This window comes from Pseudophryne corroboree, chromosome 4, assembly GCF_028390025.1.
Source record: "Pseudophryne corroboree isolate aPseCor3 chromosome 4, aPseCor3.hap2, whole genome shotgun sequence".
Lineage (NCBI taxonomy): Eukaryota > Metazoa > Chordata > Amphibia > Anura > Myobatrachidae > Pseudophryne > Pseudophryne corroboree.
Genome location: NC_086447.1, coordinates 500,777,810 through 500,797,941, shown reverse-complemented (window position 1 = coordinate 500,797,941; position 20,132 = coordinate 500,777,810).

Genomic DNA, 20,132 nt, shown 5'->3' with positions numbered 1-20,132 from the left:
TTGAAACTGTTGCTCAATTTATTTCTACATTATCAAGTCAGTGAAGTGCCTTCCCAGTATGCTGCTTTGCTCTATATAGTATTTTTTTTTTGTGTGTACAAAAATTATATTTGTTTTCCTTTTGTGTGTGATCTTTAAATTATGTGTGTCAATATTTGTGGGATATCTTATTGGTATTGAGGCAGAAAAATATTTTATTATATTACAAACATATTTGTTTATTCAAAGTTAAAACCCTCCCTGAAGAATGTTTGTACAACAACAGATAAAAATTAGCATTATTACATCCTAATTGATATAGTAAGTTATTGATGGCTAACCCTTATCTTTTTCTTGTTAAAACAGGCTATTTAGAATGTTTCTATAGCATATGTTGTAAATCTTCATAAATAAGGAGGAATAAATCTTTAAAGAAAACCATTGTGGTACTGTATATCTAAGCTTGAAGGATATATAAATATCAGATACTGTGTGATGAAGTTTTGCAAATGTCAATGATGGGTTTCACTTAATGGTTATAAGTGAATATCACAAATTGAATTGCAGTGTAAGATGCAAAGGGTGTCAAGTACTGGAAAGATGGGTTTATTATTTGTATATGCTTAGTCATGCTAGTAAATACATCTTGTTGTTATAACTAGAAATTTTAAATTGTTTAGAATGTATTGTCGAAATAAACCAAATTATAGTACAGTCTAATATCTCAAACATAATTAACTTTGAATTATGTGAATTAACAGTGCCTGACAAATTATCATTCAGCTCTGAAATTGAATTCTTTCATGCCATTAGATTTGTTTGTTGAGTGCAAGCAGGCAAAAGTAGTATTTAATAAAGAAATAACGATGCTTCACTGAGAGTGCCCTTGGGATAAGGATATGTTGTCCACATAAATCATGGAAGTTGTATTATCATGTAAGCTGCTGTTCACAGTAAGACCATATAATATAATTAAATGCATTTAACAATTTAGCCTAATATGGTAAATGTCTTATAAAATGCAGTTCTTATTCCTCTCCTCATCAGATGTATCAAATGAAAAATCTCAGTGTTACATAACCTGTGACATTGCACAAGTCAAATTATAGAAACTTATTACATATTACGGAAATGGACATGAGACCAACTCTGTGTGGTCTTTAAAATTCTAATTCTGGGAGTTAAAGTGTATATAGACGTGAAGATCAAAGTTTGTTAATCAGAGCTGCAAAACAGTTCAAATAGTGGTTACTATAACTGTTCTTACTCTTACTACTCTGCTCGGGTGTAGTATGGTTTTCTGGCGGTCGGGGTCCCGGCGACTAGCATACCGGTGCCGGCATACCGACAGCTGGGTGAGCGCAAATAAGCCCCTTGCGGGCTCACTACGCGTGCCATGCTATCTATTCTCCCTCCAGGGGGGTCGTGGAAACCCAAGAGGGAGAAAAGATGTCGGTATGCCGGCAGTTGGGATTCCGGTGCCGGTATGGTGGTCGCCGGGAGCCCGGCCACTGGCAACCTGAAGACCACCCCTCTGCTCAATACTCATTCAATATCTAATATACCATATACTATTATAAGACAAATTAGTTGTAAGTAAACTATTGTGAAGTTGCCGATATATCAGACGTTCTATTGATCGACCACTATATCGCTGGCCCATCAGCTAGTGTGTACTAACGATATGTCTGTGAACGCCGCCATTCACAGACATATCGCGTTGGCCCTGACGCACACATGATGACCAATAAATCTACAGATATATCGGTGCGTCGCTTGTGTGTGTACTGGCGGTCAGCCGACCACCCATACAACTGCTGCAGAGGCTGTCGATGATTGACAGCTCAAGTTTGTGATGTCAGTGATGATGGATTGGGCAGTGTGTATGCACAACACACTGCCCAATCCGCCTATGGATATATCTGCAGATCCATTGATCTGCAGATATATCTGTCAGTGTGTACCCAGCACTAGTGAGTGAGCTTAGTGAGTGTTGTCAGTAATATGGATATTTTTTATGCCACATGGTTTGCAAGCCATCAATATTATTATGCAAAGACAGTATATTTAGAATATAGGCTAAGACACGATAACCATCACTTCTGAGTTGGTAGTGAATTGAAGTCTTTTTATGGTGGGTAAAGGCCATGCTTGCAGTAATTCACCTGAATATGTGCTCTCTCCATTACTTTATGTTGCTACAATAATAATGCTATGAAAAATGCAATCTTATTTCTACACTGTTCCACCAGAAGAGGTTCTCTGGTTCATCTACTCCATACTGTAACTATCCAACTGCACCCAACTCTATCTCCCTCCTGTGCCAACTGTTACCTTTCCATGAATATCAAGCAGCCATTGTGTCCTTCCTAAATGGCCACCTTTATGTTTTGGAAATATAGGAATATTAAGCTAAACCACAAATATGTAAGATAATGTTTCAGAAACATACTGTACAATAAAATTTCAAAAGAATAGAATAGATGCATTCTATCAAAATGAGGGGCAGAAATATTTTTTAATGTACATTAGACTTACTGGTAAATAGTTAACAATCTTGTCAAGTATATTACTGAGAAGTGCAAAAAATGATCAGAGCCCTTAATTTATTCCAAAACAAATTTGATTAATCAAAATGACTTATGCTATAAATTCTAAATGGTTAATAGCAACTAGTAACCAATGGAATGAACACTGCACTGAAGAAGGGAACAGGAGTGCAGTGATGGCCATATTGGTGCTGTTGGCTTGAGTTTCAGGCATTAGGTAGTACAAAATTATAATCTCTCAGTAAGACGTTAAATGCTTAGTTGTTTGCTGTCTCCCAGGTTACAGGCACTCGCTAGGTGCTATGGGGCATATGAGAATCAGGTCGCATCCTCAGTCAAGAAACACTGGATAGAAATAAGGAGATGGGTTCACACAAATAATGATTGAGGTACAGTATGTAAAACTAAAACTGAAATATCAAATGTCTGGTATCAAATGTAAGGAGATTTCTAAATAAATTGTGTAATATACTATTAATGGTGTTAGAGGAGACACATGATAGAGCTTAGACTTGAGCACCTTGGATGAAATGGTACTGCATTTGAGGCTGGCATTAGTAGAGGACATCATGGTGGGTGACTGAATCAGAAAATATATCCGGAAGTTTTCCCCATGTGATGGAAAATTGACAACTGCCATATGGGGGCTGATTCAGATCTGATCGGTGCTGTGCGTTTTCACACAGCAGCGATCAGGTCTGAACTGCACATGCGCCGGTGCCTCAGTGCAACCCGGACAGCGACGAGTAGCTCCCTGCCAGCACGCAGGAGCTGTACTGTCTGGGAGCTGTGCTGGCCGGGAGCTACTCTTCAAGTACAAAAGCATCGCCGCTGTGCGATGCTTTTGTACTTGTACGACGGGGCAGGCACTGACATGCGGGGCTGACTAACCCTGTGCTGAGCATCCCCCCGCATGTCAGTGTGACTGATCGTAGATGTGCTAAATTTAGCACATCTACGATCAGGTCTGAATTCGCCCCATTGTGGGGTTTGTTATCCTTTCTCCTGTATTAATGCAATTAGAATTGATGAGGATTTATGATAGGTTGAATTAGATGGTCCTGCATTTGTTTTTTTAATCTTAATAGCTATGTAATTATGCAATCAATATTTATGATATATCTTAATGAAATGAAGTTTCAAACTGGATTAGATATTGCAATCATTAAACATTTCATTTGCCATTTATTAAAATGCTGTTTTGATTTAGCCGCATTAAATATGCTTTATTTAACATTCACTCAACTAATTTTCATTTGAGAATAAATATAATTCTTTTTTCCTTTTCTGCCTAATAATTCTCCATGTAGATATTACTCCATTCAGTTTTATTTTTACAAATTCAGGACATTAAGACAATTTAGCAGTTTCTAAGTATAGCATCATCCCCACTGAGAGGCACTAGTTCTAAGTAGTGATGTGCACCGGAAATTTTTCGGGTTTTGTGTTTCGGTTTTGGATTCGGTTCCGCGGCCGTGTTTTGGATTCGGACACGTTTTGGCAAAACCTCCCTGAAATTTTTTTGTCGGATTCGGGTGTGTTTTGGATTCGGGTGTTTTTTTACAAAAACCCCTCAAAAACAGCTTAAATCATAGAATTTGGGGGTCATTTTGATCCCATAGTATTATTAACCTCAATAACCATAATTTCCACTCATTTTCAGTCTATTCTGAACATCTCACACCTCACAATATTATTTTTAGTCCTAAAATTTGCACCGAGGTCGCTGGATAACTAAGCTAAGCGACCCAAGTAGCCGACACAAACACCTGGCCCATCTAGGAGTGGCATTGCAGTGTCAGACAGGATGGCACTCAAAAAAATAGTCCCCAAACAGCACATGATGCAAAGAAAAAAAGAGGTGCACCAAGGTCGCTGGATGGCTAAGCTAAGCGACCCAAGTGGCCGACACAAACACCTGGCCCATCTAGGAGTGGCACTGAAGTGTCAGGTAGGATGGCACTTCAAAAAAATAGTCCCCAAACAGCACATGATGCAAAGAAAAAAAGAGGCGCAATGAGGTAGCTGTGTGACTAAGCTAAGCGACACAAGTGGCCGACACAAACACCTGGCCCATCTAGGAGTGGCACTGCAGTGTCAGGCAGGATGGCACTTCAAAAAAATAGTCCCCAAACAGCACATGATGTAAAGAAAAAAAGAGGCGCAATGAGGTAGCTGTGTGACTAAGCTAAGCGACCCAAGTGGCTGACACAAACACCTGGCCCATCTAGGATTGGCACTGCAGTGTCAGGCAGGATGGCACTTCAAAAAAATAGTCCCCAAACAGCACATGATGCAAAAAAAAAAGAGGCGCAATGAGGTAGCTGTGTGACTAAGCTAAGCGACCCAAGTGGCCGACACAAACACCTGGCCCATCTAGGAGTGGCACTGCAGTGTCAGGCAGGATGGCACTTCAAAAAAATAGTCCCCAAACAGCACATGATGCAAAGAAAAAAAGAGGCGCAATGAGGTAGCTGTGTGACTAAGCTAAGCGACCCAAGTGGCCGACACAAACACCTGGCCCATCTAGGAGTGGCAAAGAGGTGTCAGACAGGATGGCACTTCAAAAAATAGTCCCCAAACAGCACATGATGCAAAGAAAAAAAGAGGTGCACCAAGGTCGCTGGATGGCTAATCTAAGCGACCCAAATGGCCGACACAAACACCTGGCCCATCTAGGAGTGGCACTGCAGTGTCAGACAGGATGGCACTTAAAAAAATAGTCCCCAAACATCACATGATGCAAAGAAAAAAAGAGGTGCACCAAGGTCGCTGGATGGCTAAGCTAAGCGACCCAAGTGGCCGGCACAAACACCTGGCCCATCTAGGAGTGGCACTGCAGTGTCAGACAGGATGGCACTTCAAAAAAATAGTCCCCAAACAGCACATGATGCAAAGAAAAAAGAAGCGCAATGAGGTAGTTGTGTGACTAAGCTAAGCGACCCAAGTGGCCGGCACAAACACCTGGCCCATCTAGGATTGGCACTGCAGTGTCAGACAGGATGGCACTTAAAAAAATAGTCCCCAAACAGCACATGATGCAAAGAAAAAAAGAGGTGCACCGAGGTCGCTGGATGACTAAGCTAAGTGACCCAAGTGTCCGGCACAAACACCTGGCCCATCTAGGAGTGGCACTGCAGTGTCAAACAGGATGGCACTTCAAAAAAATAGTCCCCAAACAGCACATGATGCAAAGAAAAAAAGAGGCGCAATGAGGTAGCTGTGTGACTAAGCTAAGCGACCCAAGTGGCCGACACAAACACCTGGCCCATCTAGGAGTGGCACTGCAGTGTCAGACAGGATGGCACTTAAAAAAATAGTCCCCAAACAGCACATGATGCAAAGAAAAAAAGAGGTGCACCGAGGTCGCTGGATGACTAAGCTAAGTGACCCAAGTGTCCGGCACAAACACCTGGCCCATCTAGGAGTGGCACTGCAGTGTCAGACAGGATGGCACTTAAAAAAAATAGTCCCCAAACAGCACATGATGCAAAGAAAAAAAGAGGCGCAATGAGGTAGCTGTGTGACTAAGCTAAGCAACCCAAGTGGCCGACACAAACACCTGGCCCATCTAGGAGTGGCAAAGCAGTGTCAGACAGGATGGCACTTCAAAAAATAGTCCCCAAACAGCACATGATGCAAAGAAAAAAAGAGGTGCACCAAGGTCGCTGGATGGCTAATCTAAGCGACCCAAGTGGCTGACACAAACACCTGGCCCATCTAGGAGTGGCACTGCAGTGTCAGACAGGATGGCACTTCAAAAAAATAGTCCCCAAACAGCACATGATGCAAAGAAAAAAGAAGCGCAATGAGGTAGCTGTGTGACTAAGCTAAGCGACCCAAGTGGCCGGCACAAACACCTGGCCCATCTAGGTTTGGCACTGCTGTGTCAGACAGGATGGCACTTAAAAAAATAGTCCCCAAACAGCACATGATGCAAAGAAAAAAAGAGGTGCACCGAGGTCGCTGGATGACTAAGCTAAGTGACCCAAGTGTCCGGCACAAACACCTGGCCCATCTAGGAGTGGCACTGCAGTGTCAAACAGGATTGCACTTAAAAAAAATTGGCCCCCAAACATCACATGATGCAAAGAAAAAAAGAGGCACAATGAGATAGCTGTGTGACTAAGCTAAGCGACCCAAGTGGCCGACACAAACACCTGGCCCATCTAGGAGTGGCACTGCAGTGTCAGACAGGATGGCACTTAAAAAAATAGTCCCCAAACAGCACATGATGCAAAGAAAAAGAGAGGTGCACCAAGGTCGCTGGATGGCTAAGCTAAGCGACCCAAGTGGCCGACACAAACACCTGGCCCATCTAGGAGTGGCACTGCAGTGTCAGGTAGGATGGCACTTCAAAAAAATAGTCCCCAAACATCACATGATGCAAAGAAAAAAAGAGGCGCAATGAGGTAGCTGTGTGACTAAGCTAAGCGACCCAAGTGGCCGACACAAACACCTGGCCCATCTAGGAGTGGCAAAGCAGTGTCAGACAGGATGGCACTTCAAAAAATAGTCCCCAAACAGCACATGATGCAAAGAAAAAAAGAGGTGCACCAAGGTCGCAGGATGGCTAATCTAAGCGACCCAAGTGGCCGACACAAACACCTGGCCCATCTAGGAGTGGCACTGCAGTGTCAGACAGGATGGCACTTCAAAAAAATAGTCCCCAAACAGCACATGATGCAAAGAAAAAAGAAGCGCAATGAGGTAGCTGTGTGACTAAGCTAAGCGACCCAAGTGGCCGGCACAAACACCTGGCCCATCTAGGTTTGGCACTGCTGTGTCAGACAGGATGGCACTTAAAAAAATAGTCCCCAAACAGCACATGATGCAAAGAAAAAAAGAGGTGCACCGAGGTCGCTGGATGACTAAGCTAAGTGACCCAAGTGTCCGGCACAAACACCTGGCCCATCTAGGAGTGGCACTGCAGTGTCAAACAGGATTGCACTTAAAAAAAATTGGCCCCCAAACATCACATGATGCAAAGAAAAAAAGAGGCACAATGAGATAGCTGTGTGACTAAGCTAAGCGACCCAAGTGGCCGACACAAACACCTGGCCCATCTAGGAGTGGCACTGCAGTGTCAGACAGGATGGCACTTAAAAAAATAGTCCCCAAACAGCACATGATGCAAAGAAAAAGAGAGGTGCACCAAGGTCGCTGGATGGCTAAGCTAAGCGACCCAAGTGGCCGACACAAACACCTGGCCCATCTAGGAGTGGCACTGCAGTGTCAGGTAGGATGGCACTTCAAAAAAATAGTCCCCAAACATCACATGATGCAAAGAAAAAAAGAGGCGCAATGAGGTAGCTGTGTGACTAAGCTAAGCGACCCAAGTGGCCGACACAAACACCTGGCCCATCTAGGAGTGGCAAAGCAGTGTCAGACAGGATGGCACTTCAAAAAATAGTCCCCAAACAGCACATGATGCAAAGAAAAAAAGAGGTGCACCAAGGTCGCAGGATGGCTAATCTAAGCGACCCAAGTGGCCGACACAAACACCTGGCCCATCTAGGAGTGGCACTGCAGTGTCAGACAGGATGGCACTTCAAAAAAATAGTCCCCAAACAGCACATGATGCAAAGAAAAAAGAAGCGCAATGAGGTAGCTGTGTGACTAAGCTAAGCGACCCAAGTGGCCGGCACAAACACCTGGCCCATCTAGGTTTGGCACTGCTGTGTCAGACAGGATGGCACTTAAAAAAATAGTCCCCAAACAGCACATGATGCAAAGAAAAAAAGAGGTGCACCGAGGTCGCTGGATGACTAAGCTAAGTGACCCAAGTGTCCGGCACAAACACCTGGCCCATCTAGGAGTGGCACTGCAGTGTCAAACAGGATTGCACTTAAAAAAAATTGGCCCCCAAACATCACATGATGCAAAGAAAAAAAGAGGCACAATGAGATAGCTGTGTGACTAAGCTAAGCGACCCAAGTGGCCGACACAAACACCTGGCCCATCTAGGAGTGGCACTGCAGTGTCAGACAGGATGGCACTTAAAAAAATAGTCCCCAAACAGCACATGATGCAAAGAAAAAGAGAGGTGCACCAAGGTCGCTGGATGGCTAAGCTAAGCGACCCAAGTGGCCGACACAAACACCTGGCCCATCTAGGAGTGGCACTGCAGTGTCAGGTAGGATGGCACTTCAAAAAAATAGTCCCCAAACATCACATGATGCAAAGAAAAAAAGAGGCGCAATGAGGTAGCTGTGTGACTAAGCTAAGCGACCCAAGTGGCCGACACAAACACCTGGCCCATCTAGGAGTGGCAAAGCAGTGTCAGACAGGATGGCACTTCAAAAAATAGTCCCCAAACAGCACATGATGCAAAGAAAAAAAGAGGTGCACCAAGGTCGCAGGATGGCTAATCTAAGCGACCCAAGTGGCCGACACAAACACCTGGCCCATCTAGGAGTGGCACTGCACTGTCAGACAGGATGGCACTTAAAAAAATAGTCCCCAAACATCACATGATGCAAAGAAAAAAAGAGGTGCACCGAGGTCACTGGATGACTAAGCTAAGTGACCCAAGTGGCCGGCACAAACACCTGGCCCATCTAGGATTGGCACTGCAGTGTCAGACAGGATGGCACTTAAAAAAATAGTCCCCAAACAGCACATGATGCAAAGAAAAAAAGAGGTGCACCGAGGTCACTGGATGACTAAGCTAAGTGACCCAAGTGGCCGGCACAAACACCTGGCCCATCTAGGAGTGGCACTGCAGTGTCAAACAGGATTGCACTTAAAAAAAATTGGCCCCCAAACATCACATGATGCAAAGAAAAAAAGAGACACAATGAGGTAGCTGTGTGACTAAGCTAAGCGACCCAAGTGGCCGACACAAACACCTGGCCCATCTAGGAGTGGCACTGCAGTGTCAGACAGGATGGCACTTCAAAAAAATAGTCCCCAAACAGCACATGATGCAAAGAAAAAAGAAGCGCAATGAGATAGCTGTGTGACTAAGCTAAGCGACCCAAGTGGCCGGCACAAACACCTGGCCAATCTAGGAGTGGCACTGCAGTGTCAGACAGGATGGCACTTCAAAAAAATAGTCCCCAAACAGCACATGATGCAAAGAAAAAAGAAGCGCAATGAGGTAGCTGTGTGACTAAGCTAAGCGACCCAAGTGGCCGGCACAAACACCTGGCCAATCTAGGAGTGGCACTGCAGTGTCAGACAGGATGGCACTTCAAAAAAATAGTCCCCAAACAGCACATGATGCAAAGAAAAAAGAAGCGCAATGAGGTAGCTGTGTGACTAAGCTAAGCGACCCAAGTGGCCGGCACAAACACCTGGCCCATCTAGGAGTGGCACTGCAGTGTCAGACAGGATGGCACTTAAAAAAATAGTCCCCAAACAGCACATGATGCAAAGAAAAAAAGAGGTGCACCAAGGTCGCTGGATGGCTAAGCTAAGTGACCCAAGTGGCCGACACAAACACCTGGCCCATCTAGTAGTGGCACTGCAGTGTCAGACAGGATGGCACTTCAAAAAAATAGTCCCCAAACAGCACATGATGCAAAGAAAAAAGAAGCGCAATGAGGTAGCTGTGTGACTAAGCTAAGGGACCCAAGTGGCCGGCACAAACACCTGGCCCATCTAGGATTGGCACTGCAGTGTCAGACAGGATGGCACTTAAAAAAATAGTCCCCAAACAGCACATGATGCAAAGAAGAAAAGAGGTGTACCGAGGTCGCTGGATGACTAAGCTAAGTGACCCAAGTGTCCGGCACAAACACCTGGCCCATCTAGGAGTGGCACTGCAGTGTCAAACAGGATTGCACTTAAAAAAAATTGGCCCCCAAACATCACATGATGCAAAGAAATAAAGAGGCGCAATGAGGTAGCTGTGTGACTAAGCTAAGCGACCCAAGTGGCCGACACAAACACCTGGCCCATCTAGGAGTGGCACTGCAGTGTCAGACAGGATGGCACTTCAAAAAATAGTCCCCAAACAGCACATGATGCAAAGAAAAAAAGAGGTGCACCAAGGTCGCTGGATGGCTAATCTAAGCGACCCAAGTGGCCGACACAAACACCTGGCCCATCTAGGAGTGGCACTGCAGTGTCAGACAGGATGGCACTTAAAAAAATAGTCCCCAAAATTCACATGATGCAAAGAAAAAAAGAGGTGCACCAAGGTCGCTGGATGGCTAAGCTAAGCGACCCAAGTGGCCGGCACAAACACCTGGCCCATCTAGGAGTGGCACTGCAGTGTCAGACAGGATGGCACTTCAAAAAAATAGTCCCCAAACAGCACATGATGCAAAGAAAAAAGAAGCGCAATGAGGTAGCTGTGTGACTAAGCTAAGCGACCCAAGTGGCCGGCACAAACACCTGGCCCATCTAGGATTGGCACTGCAGTGTCAGACAGGATGGCACTTAAAAAAATAGTCCCCAAACAGCACATGATGCAAAGAAAAAAAGAGGTGCACCGAGGTCACTGGATGACTAAGCTAAGTGACCCAAGTGGCCGGCACAAACACCTGGCCCATCTAGGAGTGGCACTGCAGTGTCAAACAGGATTGCACTTAAAAAAAATTGGCCCCCAAACATCACATGATGCAAAGAAAAAAAGAGGCACAATGAGGTAGCTGTGTGACTAAGCTAAGCGACCCAAGTGGCCGACACTAACACCTGGCCCATCTAGGAGTGGCACTGCAGTGTCAGACAGGATGGCACTTCAAAAAAATAGTCCCCAAACAGCACATGATGCAAAGAAAAAAGAAGCGCAATGAGATAGCTGTGTGACTAAGCTAAGCGACCCAAGTGGCCGGCACAAACACCTGGCCAATCTAGGAGTGGCACTGCAGTGTTAGACAGGATGGCACTTAAAAAAATAGTCCCCAAACAGCACATGATGCAAAGAAAAAGAGAGGTGCACCAAGGTCGCTGGATGGCTAAGCTAAGCGACCCAAGTGGCCGGCACAAACACCTGGCCCATCTAGGAGTGGCACTGCAGTGTCAGACAGGATGGCACTTAAAAAAATAGTCCCCAAACAGCACATGATGCAAAGAAAAAGAGAGGTGCACCAAGGTCGCTGGATGGCTAAGCTAAGCGACCCAAGTGGCCGACACAAACACCTGGCCCATCTAGGAGTGGCACTGCAGTGTCAGACAGGATGGCACTTAAAAAAAAATAGTCCCCAAACAGCACATGATGCAAAGAAAAAAGAAGCGCAATGAGGTAGCTGTGTGACTAAGCTAAGCGACCCAAGTGGCCGGCACAAACACCTGGCCCATCTAGGAGTGGCACTGCAGTGTCAGACAGGATGGCACTTAAAAAAATAGTCCCCAAACAGCACATGATGCAAAGAAAAAAAGAGGTGCACCAAGGTCGATGGATGGCTAAGCTAAGCGACCCAAGTGGCCGACACAAACACCTGGCCCATCTAGGAGTGGCACTGCAGTGTCAGACAGGATGGCACTTCAAAAAAATAGTCCCCAAACAGCACATGATGCAAAGAAAAAGAGAGGTGCACCAAGGTCGCTGGATGGCTAAGCTAAGCGACCCAAGTGGCCGGCACAAACACCTGGCCCATCTAGGAGTGGCACTGCAGTGTCAGACAGGATGGCACTTAAAAAAATAGTCCCCAAACAGCACATGATGCAAAGAAAAAGAGAGGTGCACCAAGGTCGCTGGATGGCTAAGCTAAGCGACCCAAGTGGCCGACACAAACACCTGGCCCATCTAGGAGTGGCACTGCAGTGTCAGACAGGATGGCACTTAAAAAAAAATAGTCCCCAAACAGCACATGATGCAAAGAAAAAAGAAGCGCAATGAGGTAGCTGTGTGACTAAGCTAAGCGACCCAAGTGGCCGGCACAAACACCTGGCCCATCTAGGAGTGGCACTGCAGTGTCAGACAGGATGGCACTTAAAAAAATAGTCCCCAAACAGCACATGATGCAAAGAAAAAAAGAGGTGCACCAAGGTCGCTGGATGGCTAAGCTAAGCGACCCAAGTGGCCGACACAAACACCTGGCCCATCTAGGAGTGGCACTGCAGTGTCAGACAGGATGGCACTTCAAAAAAATAGTCCCCAAACAGCACATGATGCAAAGAAAAAAGAAGCGCAATGAGGTAGCTGTGTGACTAAGCTAAGCGACCCAAGTGGCCGGCACAAACACCTGGCCCATCTAGGATTGGCACTGCAGTGTCAGACAGGATGGCACTTAAAAAAATAGTCCCCAAACAGCACATGATGCAAAGAAGAAAAGAGGTGTACCGAGGTCGCTGGATGACTAAGCTAAGTGACCCAAGTGTCCGGCACAAACACCTGGCCCATCTAGGAGTGGCACTGCAGTGTCAAACAGGATTGCACTTAAAAAAAATTGGCCCCCAAACATCACATGATGCAAAGAAATAAAGAGGCACAATGAGGTAGCTACACCTGGCCCATCTAGGAGTGGCACTGCAGTGTCAGACAGGATGGCACTTAAAAAAATAGTCCCCAAACAGCACATGATGCAAAGAAAAAGAGAGGTGCACCAAGGTCGCTGGATGGCTAAGCTAAGCGACCCAAGTGGCCGACACAAACACCTGGCCCATCTAGGAGTGGCACTGCAGTGTCAGACAGGATGGCACTTAAAAAAATAGTCCCCAAACAGCACATGATGCAAAGAAAAAAGAAGCGCAATGAGGTAGCTGTGTGACTAAGCTAAGCGACCCAAGTGGCCGGCACAAACACCTGGCCCGTCTAGGAGTGGCACTGCAGTGTCAGACAGGATGGCACTTAAAAAAATAGTCCCGAAACAGCACATGATGCAAAGTAAAAAAAGAGGTGCACCAAGGTCGCTGGATGGCTAAGCTAAGCGACCCAAGTGGCCGACACAAACACCTGGCCCATCTAGGAGTGGCACTGCAGTGTCAAATAGGATTGCACTTAAAAAAATAGTCCCCAAACATCACATGATGCAAAGAAAAAAAGAGGCGCAATGAGGTAGCTGTGTGACTAAGCTAAGCGACCCAAGTGGCCGACACAAACACATGGCCCATCTAGGAGTGGCACTGCAGTGTCAGACAGGATGGCACTTCAAAAAAATAGTCCCCAAACAGCACATGATGCAAAGAAAAAAGAAGCGCAATGAGGTAGCTGTGTGACTAAGCTAAGCGACCCAAGTGGCCGGCACAAACACCTGGCCCATCTAGGATTGGCACTGCAGTGTTAGACAGGATGGCACTTAAAAAAATAGTCCCCAAACAGCACATGATGCAAAGAAAAAAAGAGGTGTACCGAGGTCGCTGGATGACTAAGCTAAGTGACCCAAGTGTCCGGCACAAACACCTGGCCCATCTAGGAGTGGCACTGCAGTGTCAAACAGGATTGCACTTAAAAAAAATTGGCCCCCAAACATCACATGATGCAAAGAAAAAAAGAGGCACAATGAGGTAGCTGTGTGACTAAGCTAAGCGACCCAAGTGGCCGACACAAACACCTGGCCCATCTAGGAGTGGCACTGCAGTGTCAGACAGGATGGCACTTCAAAAAATACTCCCCAAACAGCACATGATGCAAAGAAAAAAGAAGCGCAATGAGATAGCTGTGTGACTAAGCTAAGCGACCCAAGTGGCCGGCACAAACACCTGGCCCATCTAGGAGTGGCACTGCAGTGTCAGACAGGATGGCACTTAAAAAAATAGTCCCCAAACAGCACATGATGCAAAGAAAAAGAGAGGTGCACCAAGGTCGCTTGATGGCTAAGCTAAGCGACCCAAGTGGCCGACACAAACACCTGGCCCATCTAGGAGTGGCACTGCAGTGTCAGACAGGATGGCACTTCAAAAAATAGTCCCCAAACAGCACATGATGCAAAGAAAAAAGAAGCGCAATGAGGTAGCTGTGTGACTAAGCTAAGCGACCCAAGTGGCCGGCACAAACACCTGGCCCATCTAGGAGTGGCACTGCAGTGTCAGACAGGATGGCACTTAAAAAAATAGTCCCCAAACAGCACATGATGCAAAGAAAAAAAGAGGTGCACCAAGGTCGCTGGATGGCTAAGCTAAGCGACCCAAGTGGCCGACACAAACACCTGGCCCATCTAGGAGTGGCACTGCAGTGTCAGACAGGATGGCACTTCAAAAAAATAGTCCCCGAACAGCACATGATGCAAAGAAAAAAAGAAGCGCAATGAGGTAGCTGTGTGACTAAGCTAAGCGACCCAAGTGGCCGGCACAAACACCTGGCCCATCTAGGAGTGGCATTGCAGTGTCAGACAGGATGGCACTTCAAAAAAGAATCCCCAAACAGCACATGATGCAGATATATATATAGATATAGATATAGATATATATGGAAGGGAATATCCGTGTCACGATCCTGACTTTAGTTCTCGTATTTGGTGACTTACCCCTGCCATCTGTCCTGGATCCTGTGTCTTTTTACTCACTGAGTTAAACAGCTTGTCAGCACTATGAGTTTTCCTGAGTTCTCTGCCTGAAAGGTAATAGTTAATTAGCTCCACCTGTGGTGATCTCCTGTGTGAGGCTGAATTCAGTAATCTGAAGTTTAGGCCTAAAAGCCAGCATCTTATGTTTTGCAGAAGTTCAGGCTTCAGTTTTCTCTCGGCCTGCTAGGCCTCATTCTACATCACAGCCTAGTCTAGAGTACTCACATGACAGTGACTGTTCACCTGACCCAGAGTTGTCCAATCCTCTGCCAGCCTGAGACTCTCTGCATCACCTAATCCTGCTCACCAATCACCAAGGACCAGGAAGTATAAGTTGGGAGACTGAGTTGGAAACTGGGCCAGTTCCTTGTGTCACACACAGCTCTGTGTGAGCCTTAAAGCTGAGCTCCCTAAAGGTAACCTTTGTACTTTAGTTCCTGTGGAAACTCTGTTCCCTTGTTACCCCGTTTGGTTTATTTTTGTGTTGCCACTGATATTCACTATTTCCACGAGTCTCAATGTAAAGGCACAGCTGCAGTGGTTCATCTTAAAGGCACAGTACTGTATTCCATAGTCTCAACTGAAAACGAGAGGTGCACCAAGGTCGCTGGATGGCTAAGCTAAGCGACCCAAGTGGCCGACACAAACACATGGCCCATCTAGGAGTGGCACTGCAGTGTCAGACAGGATGGCACTTCAAAAAAATAGTCCCCAAACAGCACATGATGCAAAGAAAAAAGAAGCGCAATGAGGTAGCTGTGTGACTAAGCTAAGCGACCCAAGTGGCCGGCACAAACACCTGGCCCATCTAGGATTGGCACTGCAGTGTTAGACAGGATGGCACTTAAAAAAATAGTCCCCAAACAGCACATGATGCAAAGAAAAAAGAGGTGTACCGAGGTCGCTGGATGACTAAGCTAAGTGACCCAAGTGTCCGGCACAAACACCTGGCCCATCTAGGAGTGGCACTGCAGTGTCAAACAGGATTGCACTTAAAAAAAATTGGCCCCCAAACATCACATGATGCAAAGAAAAAAAGAGGCACAATGAGGTAGCTGTGTGACTAAGCTAAGCGACCCAAGTGGCCGACACAAACACCTGGCCCATCTAGGAGTGGCACTGCATGGCACTTCAAAAAATACTCCCCAAACAGCACATGATGCAAAGAAAAAAGAAGCGCAATGAGATAGCTGTGTGACTAAGCTAAGCGACCCAAGTGGCCGGCACAAACACCTGGCCCATCTAGGAGTGGCACTGCAGTGTCAGACAGGATGGCACTTAAAAAAATAGTCCCCAAACAGCACATGATGCAAAGAAAAAGAGAGGTGCACCAAGGTCGCTTGATGGCTAAGCTAAGCGACCCAAGTGGCCGACACAAACACCTGGCCCATCTAGGAGTGGCACTGCAGTGTCAGACAGGATGGCACTTAAAAAAATAGTCCCCAAACAGCACATGATGCAAAGAAAAAAGAAGCGCAATGAGGTAGCTGTGTGACTAAGCTAAGCGACCCAAGTGGCCGGCACAAACACCTGGCCCATCTAGGAGTGGCACTGCAGTGTCAGACAGGATGGCACTTAAAAAAATAGTCCCCAAACAGCACATGATGCAAAGAAAAAAAGAGGTGCACCAAGGTCGCTGGATGGCTAAGCTAAGCGACCCAAGTGGCCGACACAAACACCTGGCCCATCTAGGAGTGGCACTGCAGTGTCAGACAGGATGGCACTTAAAAAAATAGTCCCCAAACAGCACATGATGCAAAGAAAAAGAGAGGTGCACCAAGGTCGCTGGATGGCTAAGCTAAGCGACCCAAGTGGCCGACACAAACACCTGGCCCATCTAGGAGTGGCACTGCAGTGTCAGACAGGATGGCACTTAAAAAAATAGTCCCCAAACAGCACATGATGCAAAGAAAAAAGAAGCGCAATGAGGTAGCTGTGTGACTAAGCTAAGCGACCCAAGTGGCCGGCACAAACACCTGGCCCGTCTAGGAGTGGCACTGCAGTTTCAGACAGGATGGCACTTAAAAAAATAGTCCCGAAACAGCACATGATGCAAAGTAAAAAAAGAGGTGCACCAAGGTCGCTGGATGGCTAAGCTAAGCGACCCAAGTGGCCGACACAAACACCTGGCCCATCTAGGAGTGGCACTGCAGTGTCAAATAGGATTGCACTTAAAAAAATAGTCCCCAAACATCACATGATGCAAAGAAAAAAGAGGCGCAATGAGGTAGCTGTGTGACTAAGCTAAGCGACCCAAGTGGCCGACACAAACACATGGCCCATCTAGGAGTGGCACTGCAGTGTCAGACAGGATGGCACTTCAAAAAAATAGTCCCCAAACAGCACATGATGCAAAGAAAAAAGAAGCGCAATGAGGTAGCTGTGTGACTAAGCTAAGCGACCCAAGTGGCCGGCACAAACACCTGGCCCATCTAGGATTGGCACTGCAGTGTTAGACAGAATGGCACTTAAAAAAATAGTCCCCAAACAGCACATGATGCAAAGAAAAAAAGAGGTGTACCGAGGTCGCTGGATGACTAAGCTAAGTGACCCAAGTGTCCGGCACAAACACCTGGCCCATCTAGGAGTGGCACTGCAGTGTCAAACAGGATTGCACTTAAAAAAAATTGGCCCCCAAACATCACATGATGCAAAGAAAAAAAGAGGCACAATGAGGTAGCTGTGTGACTAAGCTAAGCGACCCAAGTGGCCGACACAAACACCTGGCCCATCTAGGAGTGGCACTGCAGTGTCAGACAGGATGGCACTTCAAAAAATACTCCCCAAACAGCACATGATGCAAAGAAAAAAGAAGCGCAATGAGATAGCTGTGTGACTAAGCTAAGCGACCCAAGTGGCCGGCACAAACACCTGGCCCATCTAGGAGTGGCACTGCAGTGTCAGACAGGATGGCACTTAAAAAAATAGTCCCCAAACAGCACATGATGCAAAGAAAAAGAGAGGTGCACCAAGGTCGCTTGATGGCTAAGCTAAGCGACCCAAGTGGCCGACACAAACACCTGGCCCATCTAGGAGTGGCACTGCAGTGTCAGACAGGATGGCACTTAAAAAAATAGTCCCCAAACAGCACATGATGCAAAGAAAAAAGAAGCGCAATGAGGTAGCTGTGTGACTAAGCTAAGCGACCCAAGTGGCCGGCACAAACACCTGGCCCATCTAGGAGTGGCACTGCAGTGTCAGACAGGATGGCACTTAAAAAAATAGTCCCCAAACAGCACATGATGCAAAGAAAAAAAGAGGTGCACCAAGGTCGCTGGATGGCTAAGCTAAGCGACCCAAGTGGCCGACACAAACACCTGGCCTATCTAGGAGTGGCACTGCAGTGTCAGACAGGATGGCACTTCAAAAAAATAGTCCCCAAACAGCACATGATGCAAAGAAAAAAAGAAGCGCAATGAGGTAGCTGTGTGACTAAGCTAAGCGACCCAAGTGGCCGGCACAAACACCTGGCCCATCTAGGAGTGGCATTGCAGTGTCAGACAGGATGGCACTTCAAAAAAGAATCCCCAAACAGCACATGATGCAGATATATATATAGATATAGATATAGATATATATGGAAGGGAATATCCGTGTCACGATCCTGACTTTAGTTCTCGTATTTGGTGACTTACCCCTGCCATCTGTCCTGGATCCTGTGTCTTTTTACTCACTGAGTTAAACAGCTTGTCAGCACTATGAGTTTTCCTGAGTTCTCTGCCTGAAAGGTAATAGTTAATTAGCTCCACCTGTGGTGATCTCCTGTGTGAGGCTGAATTCAGTAATCTGAAGTTTAGGCCTAAAAGCCAGCATCTTATGTTTTGCAGAAGTTCAGGCTTCAGTTTTCTCTCGGCCTGCTAGGCCTCATTCTACATCACAGCCTAGTCTAGAGTACTCACATGACAGTGACTGTTCACCTGACCCAGAGTTGTCCAATCCTCTGCCAGCCTGAGACTCTCTGCATCACCTAATCCTGCTCACCAATCACCAAGGACCAGGAAGTATAAGTTGGGAGACTGAGTTGGAAACTGGGCCAGTTCCTTGTGTCACACACAGCTCTGTGTGAGCCTTAAAGCTGAGCTCCCTAAAGGTAACCTTTGTACTTTAGTTCCTGTGGAAACTCTGTTCCCTTGTTACCCCGTTTGGTTTATTTTTGTGTTGCCACTGATATTCACTATTTCCACGAGTCTCAATGTAAAGGCACAGCTGCAGTGGTTCATCTTAAAGGCACAGTACTGTATTCCATAGTCTCAACTGAAAACGAGAGGTGCACCAAGGTCGCTGGATGGCTAAGCTAAGCGACCCAAGTGGCCGACACAAACACATGGCCCATCTAGGAGTGGCACTGCAGTGTCAGACAGGATGGCACTTCAAAAAAATAGTCCCCAAACAGCACATGATGCAAAGAAAAAAGAAGCGCAATGAGGTAGCTGTGTGACTAAGCTAAGCGACCCAAGTGGCCGGCACAAACACCTGGCCCATCTAGGATTGGCACTGCAGTGTTAGACAGGATGGCACTTAAAAAAATAGTCCCCAAACAGCACATGATGCAAAGAAAAAAGAGGTGTACCGAGGTCGCTGGATGACTAAGCTAAGTGACCCAAGTGTCCGGCACAAACACCTGGCCCATCTAGGAGTGGCACTGCAGTGTCAAACAGGATTGCACTTAAAAAAAATTGGCCCCCAAACATCACATGATGCAAAGAAAAAAAGAGGCACAATGAGGTAGCTGTGTGACTAAGCTAAGCGACCCAAGTGGCCGACACAAACACCTGGCCCATCTAGGAGTGGCACTGCATGGCACTTCAAAAAATACTCCCCAAACAGCACATGATGCAAAGAAAAAAGAAGCGCAATGAGATAGCTGTGTGACTAAGCTAAGCGACCCAAGTGGCCGGCACAAACACCTGGCCCATCTAGGAGTGGCACTGCAGTGTCAGACAGGATGGCACTTAAAAAAATAGTCCCCAAACAGCACATGATGCAAAGAAAAAGAGAGGTGCACCAAGGTCGCTTGATGGCTAAGCTAAGCGACCCAAGTGGCCGACACAAACACCTGGCCCATCTAGGAGTGGCACTGCAGTGTCAGACAGGATGGCACTTAAAAAAATAGTCCCCAAACAGCACATGATGCAAAGAAAAAAGAAGCGCAATGAGGTAGCTGTGTGACTAAGCTAAGCGACCCAAGTGGCCGGCACAAACACCTGGC